Source organism: Salvelinus sp. IW2-2015, unplaced genomic scaffold (assembly GCF_002910315.2).
Source record: "Salvelinus sp. IW2-2015 unplaced genomic scaffold, ASM291031v2 Un_scaffold3359, whole genome shotgun sequence".
Taxonomy (NCBI): domain Eukaryota; kingdom Metazoa; phylum Chordata; class Actinopteri; order Salmoniformes; family Salmonidae; genus Salvelinus; species Salvelinus sp. IW2-2015.
In genome coordinates, this window is record NW_019944642.1 from 27363 (window position 1) to 35034 (window position 7672).

Below are 7672 nucleotides of genomic sequence, written 5' to 3' on the forward strand. Positions count from 1 at the left end.
CATGACTCACCCTGAAGGAGAGAGAGAGAGAGAAGAGAGAGAGAGAGAGAGAGAGAGAGAGAGAGAGAGAGAGAGAGAGAGAGAGAGAGAGAGAGAGAGAGAGAGAGAGAGGAGAGAGAGAGAGGAGAGAGAGAAGAGAGAGAGAAGAGAGAGAGAGAGAGAGAGAGAGAGAGAGAGAGAGAGAGAGAGAGAGAGAGAGAGAAGAGAGAGAGAGAGAGAGAGAGAGAGAGAGAGAGAGAGAGAGAGAGAGAGAGAGAGAGAGTGGTAAGAGAGTGACTCACCCTAGAGAGAGAGAGAGAGAGTGGTAAGAGAGTGACACCCTAGAGAGAGAAGAGAAGAGAGAGAGAGAGAGAGAGAGAGAGAGAGAGAGAGTGGTAAGAGAGTGACTCCCCTAGAGAGAGAGAGAGAGAGAGAGAGAGAGAGAGAGAGAGAGAAGAGAGAGTGGTAAGAGAGTGATCACCCTAGAGAGAGAGAGAGAGAGAGAGAGAGAGAGAGAGAGAGAGAGAGAGAGAGAGAGTGGTAAGAGAGTGACTCACCCTAGAGAGAGAGAGAGAGAGAGAGAGAGAGAGAGAGAGAGAGAGAGAGAGAGAGAGAGAGAGAGTGAACTCACCCTAAGAGAGAGAGAGAGAGCGCGGTCGTAAGTGAGTGACTCACCCTAGGTTCCCAAACTTTTTTTGTCCCCATTTTGATATCTGAAAATTCTTGTGATAAATTATGTAACGAACTGCCAATGTTACATTTTTTAATTGGGGCTGTCAATTGCAAATTATTCTAAGAGGATTTCTGATTGTATTCTCAACTCACCATCATATACTGTAAAGGATGGGTGTCCCCCACGGGACAGTTGAGCTAACGTGGCTAATGTGATTAGCATGAGGTTGTAAAGTAACAAGAGCATTTCCCAGGACATAGACATATCTGATATTGGCAGAAAGCTTAAATTCTTGTTATTCTAACTGCACTGTCAAATTTACAGTAGCAATTACAGTGAAAGAATACCAAGCTAATGTTTGAGGAGAGTGCACAGTTATGAACTTGAAAATGCATTAATAACAAACTAGGCACCTTTGGGCAGTCTTGATACAACATTTTGAACAGAAATGCAATGGTTCATTGGATCAGTCTAAAACGTTGCACAATACGCAGCTGCCATCTAGTGGCCAATAGTCTAAATTTCACCTGGGCTGGAATATACATTATGGCCTTTCTCTTGCATTTCAAAGATGGTAACAGAAAAATATAGAAAACATGTTTTTGTTTGTATTATCTTTTAACAGATCTTATTGTGTTATATTCTACTACATTCATTTCACATTGCCACAAACTTCAAAGTGTTTCCTTTCAAATGGTATCAAGAATATGCATATCCTTGCTTCAGGTCCTGAGCTACAGGCAGTTAATTTGGGTAGGTAAATTTAGGAGAAATTGAAGAGTTAAGTTAAGTTTTTTATTTACCTTTATTTAACCAGGTAGGCCAGTTGAGAAACAAGTTCTCATTTACAACTGCGACCTGGCCAAGATTAAAGCAAAGCAGTGCAACCACAAACAACAACACAGAGTCACATGGAATAATCAACGTACAGTCAATAACCACAAATAGAAAAATCTATATACAGTGAGTGCAAATGAGGTGAGATAACAGAGGTTAAGGCAATAAAGGAGGCCGTGGTGGCAAAGTTATTACAATATAGCAATTAAACACTGGAGTGATACATGTGCAGAGATGAATGTGCAAGTTGAGATACTGGGGTGCAAAGGAGCAAGATAAATAAATAAATACAGATGGGATGATGGGTAGTGGATGGGCTATTTACAGATGAGCTGTGTACAGGTGCAGTATCTGTGAGCTGCTCTGACAGCTGGTGCTTAAAGCTAGTGAGGGAGAGTATGGGTCTCCAGCCTCAGTGATTTTTGCAATTCGTGCCAGTCAATTGGCAGCAGAGAACTGGAAGGAAAGGCGGCCAAAGTAGGAATTGACTTTGGGGTGGACCAGTGAGATATACCTGCTGGAGTGCGTAATACGGGTGGGTGTTGCTATGGTCCCAGTGAGCTGAGAGAAGGCGGGCTTTTACCTAGCAAAGACTTGTAGATGACCTGGAGCCAGTGGGTTTGGCGACGAGTATGAAGCGAGTGCCAGCCAACGAGAGCTGTTACTGTTACTAACCACTACTATACCTGCTACCTGTCTGCTACACTACCGTTACTACACCACTACTATACTGCTACCTGTCTCCTACCTACTGTGTACTACACCACTACTATTACTGCTACCTGTCCTCGACCTTACTCGTTATTAACCACATACCTATTACCTGCCTACCGGTCTCCTAACCAACTACTGTTTACTACAACCCTACATATCCAATATATAACTGCACCCTGTACTCTACAATCACTTAGTCTCACCCACACATACTTAGCTGCATTACCCATGTCCTACCTACCAATCTACTGTTACCTACACCACACTTACTACTGCCTACCTGTCTGTACACACTACTGTTACTATACACACTACCTGCTGCATGTCCCTGCCTAACTACTGTCCTACATCTCGAAACATATTTCTGCCTACGCTTGCCACACCGGTTTACTACACCACTACCTATACTATGCTCACCTGTCTGCTCACAACCACTAGTTACACACTCACGTACCTATACTGCCTACACTGGTCTCCTAACTACGGTACTTACCCACTACAGCACTATACTGCTCCTGCCCTCATTCTCTCTTATGTACCTCTTACAACTATGTTACTACCGCTACTTACTGACCCTCTACACTCTTACATACTCTCTGTCTGCTACACACTTTAACTACCAAACTATACTATAACTGCACTACCTGTTTGCTACCTACTACATGACTGACCTCCTCTACAAACTACTTACTACACAACTATACTGCTAGACAATGTCTGCTACAACTACGTATACACCACTACTATACCTGCTACCTGTCTGCTACCCTACTGTTTACTTACACCAACTACATACTGTTACATGATATTACTACACTACTGTTCTCTTACAGACCTCTCTCTTTCCCTCCATAGTAACCTGTGTTGTCTGCAGCATTCGGGCACATGACAGCTCGATCAGCTGTTCGATTTCACTTACTGGCATGTCAACTGAGCCAGGATCACAGTCAAATGGATTTCGCTGATTCGGTCTGTAGAATGTTGTTGTATTTATGCATGCTTCTGCGTTCAGTTCATTCAGTTTCCCAAATACTCCTGTTACAAAGGCAAGGAGACACATTTTCTTTTCATGACACAGAAAGTCAGTTCCTCTCTGAATATTTTTATTTTTTTAAAAACAACACTTCCCCTCGATAACACCCAAGCCTCTGTGTGAAGTTAAACCTTGTCATGCCCTGATCTCATATCTCCAGATAGTTTTGTGAACAGGCGTGCGCGATGTAGTTTACAAGTTTCCTGCTGCATATCTCTGAGTTCTGCGCTCAGCTCTTTTGCCGTGACAGAGGGAGACCGATTCATAACTAAAGTGTAGAGGCTTGCCCAACGTCTAGTGGTAGATGGAGCCTCATCTGCACAAAAGCCCACCATTCGATCCCATGGAATCTGTTTTTCATCAATATAGCCACGCAGCACACTGAACATCCCCTGTGCTGTCTCTCTCTCTCTCTACGGTGAGTCACGCTCTTATCGACCTCTCTATCGCTCTCTCTCTCTGTCTCTCTCAATTCAACTCAATTCAATTCAAGGTTTTTTTTGGGCCAAAGCAAGTGAAGTAGATAATATACAAAAGTGAAATAAACAATAAAAATGAACAGTAAACATTACACATACAGAAGTTTCAAAAGAATAAAGACATTACAAATAGACATATTATGTCTATATACAGTGTTGTAATGATGTGCAAATGGTTAAAGTACAGAAGGGAAAATAAATAACATAAATATGGGTTGTATTTACAATGGTGTTTGTTCTTCACTGGTTGCCCTTTTCTTGTGGCAACAGGTCACACATCTTGCTGCTGTGATGGCACACTGTGGTATTTCACCCAGTAGATATGGGAGTTTATCAAAATCTGGTTTGTTTCAGAATTATTTTTGGCTCTGTGTAATCTGAGGGAAATATGTGTCTCTAATATGGTCATACATTTGGCAGGAGGTTAGGAAGTGCAGCTCAGTTTCCAACTCATTTTGTGGGCAGTGTGCACATAGCCTGTCTTCTCTTGAGAGCCAGGTCTGCCTATGGTGGCCTTTCTCAATAGCAAGGCTATGCTCACTGAGTCTGTACATAGTTAAAACCCCTCAGTGGTGTAGTATAGTAGTAAAACCCCTTTCCTTAAGTTTGAGTCAGTCACAGTGGTCAGGTATTCTGCCACTGTGTACTCTCGGTTTAGGGCCAAATAGCATTCTAGTTTGCTCAGTTTTGTTGTTAATTCTTTCCAATGTGTCAAGTAATTATATTTTTGTTTTCTCATGATTTGGTTGGGTCTAATTGTGTTGCTGTCCTGGGGCTCTGTGGGGTCTGTTTGTGAAGAGAGCCCCAGGACCAGCTTGCTTAGGGGACTCTTCACCAGGTTCATCTCTCTGTAGGTGATGACTTTGTTATGGAAGGTTTGGGAATCGCTTCCTTTTAGGTGGTTGTAGAATTTAACAGCTCTTTTCTGGATGTTGATAATTAGCGGGTATCGGCCTAATTCTGCTCTGCATGCATTATTTGGTGTTCTACGTTGTACACGGAGGATATTTTTGCAGAATTCTGCATGCAGAGTCTCAATTTGGTGTTTGTCCCATTTTGTGAATTCTTGGTTGGTGAGTGGACCCCAGACCTCACAACCATAAAGGGCAATGGGTTCTATAACTGATTCAACAATTTTTTGCCAGGTCCTAATTGGGATGTCGAATTTTATGTTACTTTGATGGCATAGAATGTCCTTCTTGCCTTGTCACTCAGATCGTTCACAGCTTTGTGGAAGTTACCTGTGGCGCTGATGTTTAGGCCGAGGTAGGTATTGTTTTTTGTTTGCTCTAGGGCAACGATGTCTAGATGGAATTTGTATTTGTGGTCCTGGCAACTGGACCATTTTTGGAACACCATTATTTTGATCTTACTGAGATTTACTGTCAGGGCCCAGGTCTGGCAGAATCTGTGCAGAAGATCTAGGTGCTGCTGTAGGCCCTCCTTGGTTGGGGACAGAAGCACCAGATCATCAGCAAACAGTAGACATTTGACTTCAGATTCTAGTAGGGTGAGGCCGGGTACTGCAGACTGTTCTAGTGCCCTCGCCAATTGTTGATAAATATGTTGAAGAGGGTGGGGCTTAAGCTGCATCCCTGTCTCACCCCACGGCCCTGTTGGAAGAAATGTTTTTTTTTGCCAATTTTAACCACACACTTGTTGTTTTTACATGGATTTTATAATGTCGTATGTTTTTCCCCCAACACCACTTTCCATCAATTTGTATAGCAGACCCTCGAGCCAAATTGAGTCGAATACTTTTTAAAAAATCAACAAAGCATGACAATACTTTGGTTTATTTGCTTGTCAATTAGGGTGAATACATGAGCAGTCGTACAATAATTTGGTAATTTGGTAAAAAGCCAATTTGACATTTGCTCAGTGCATTGTTTTCACTGGGGAAATGTACGAGTCTGCTGTTAATGATAACGCAGAGGATTTCCCCAAGATTGCTGTTGACGCATATCCCACGGTAGTTATTGGGGTCAAATTTGTCTCCACTTTTGTGGATTGGGGTGATCAGTCCTTCTGTTCGAAATATTGGGGAAGGATACCAGAGCTAAGGATGATGTTAAAGAGTTTAAGTATAGCCAATTGTAATTTATTGTCTGTGTATTTTATAATTTCATTGAGGATACCATCAACACCACAGGCCTTTTTGGGTTGGAGGGTTTGTATTTTGTCCTGTAGTTCATTCAATGTAATTGGAGAATCCAGTGGGTTCTGGTAGTCTTTAATAGCTGATTCTAAGATTTGTATTTGATCATGTATATGTTTTTGCTCTTTATTCTTTGATATAGAGCCTAAAAGATTGAAGAAGTGGTTTATCCGTACATCTCCATTTTAGATAGATAATTCTTCGTGTTGTTTGTTTAGTGTTTTCCAATTTTCCCAGAAGTGGTTAGAGTCTATGGATTCTTCAATTACATTGAGCTGATTTCTGTTCCTTCTTTTTCCGTAGTGTATTTCTGTATTGTTTTAGTCATTCACCATAGTGAAGGTGTAGACTCAGGTTTTCTGGGTCTCTATGTTTTTGGTTGGATAGGTTTCTCCATTTCTTTCTTAGGTTTTTGCATTCTTCATCAAAACATTTGTCATTGTTGTWAATTTTCTTCGGTTTTCTATTTGAATTGCCAAGTTTACACCTTCACTATTACAGTGGAACATTTTGTCCAGGAAGTTGTCTAAAAGGGATTGAATATGTTGTTGCCTAATTGTTTTTTGGTTGGTTTCCACACTACTTTCCTTCCATCTATAGCATTTCTTAATATTATTCAGTTCCTTTGGTTTTAATGCCTCATGATTGAGTATTGCTCTGTTCAAGTAGACTGATTTTGCTGTGATCTGAAAGGGGTGTCAGTGGACTGARTGTGAACGCTCTGAGAGACTCTGGGTTGAGGTCAGTGATAAAGTAGTCTATAGTGCTACTGCCAAGAGATGAGCTATAGGTGTACCTACTATACGAGTCCCCTTGAAGCCTACCGTTGACTATGTACATACCCAGCATGCAACAGAGCTGCAGGAGTTGTGACCTGTTTTTGTTGGTTATGTTGTCATAGTTGTGCCTAGGGGGGCATATGGGGGAGGGAATGCTGTCACCTCCAGGTAGGTGTTTGTCCCCCTGTGTGCTGAGGGTGTCAGGTTCTTGTCCAGTTCTGGCATTTAGGTCGCCACAGACTATCACATGTCCCTGGGCCTGGAAATGATTGATTTCCCCCTCCAGGATGGAGAAGCTGTCTTCATTAAAGTATGGGGATTCTAGTGGGGGGGATATAGGTAGCACACAGGAGGACATTTGTCTATGTTAAGATCATTTCCTTTTGAATTTCTATCCAAATGTAACATTTTCCTGTTTTGATTAATTTAATGATGTGAGTTAAGTCTGCTCTATACCAAATTAGCATAATGTGAGTCTCTTCCCTGTTTCACACCTGGTAGTTTGGTGGATGGGACTACCAGCTCTCTGTAACCTAGAGGGCAACCAGTGGGTCCGTCTCCTCTTTACCATGTTTCTTGTAGGATGACAATGTCTGTATTTGAGAGAGAGAGAGAAGAGCGAGAAGAACGAGAGAGAGAGAGAGAGAGAGGAGAGAGGAGGAGGAGAGAGAGAGAGAGACGAGAGAGAGAGAGGGAGAGAGAGAGAGGAGAGAGAAGAGAGAGAGACGAGAGAGAGAGAGAGGAGATGAGAGAGAAGAGAGAGCGAGGAGGAGAGAGAGAGAGGAGAGAGAGAGAGAGAAGAGAGAGAGGAGAGAGGAGAGAGAGAGAGAGAGAGGAGAGAGAGAGAGAGAGAGAGAGAGACAGATCAGACGACAGACACGACGACCCAGACAGACAGACAGACAGACAGACAGACGAGCAGACAGACAGACAGACATGACAGACAGACATGACCGACAGACAGACAGACAGAGCAGACAGAAGAAGCAGACAGAACAGCACAGACAGACAGATAAGAGA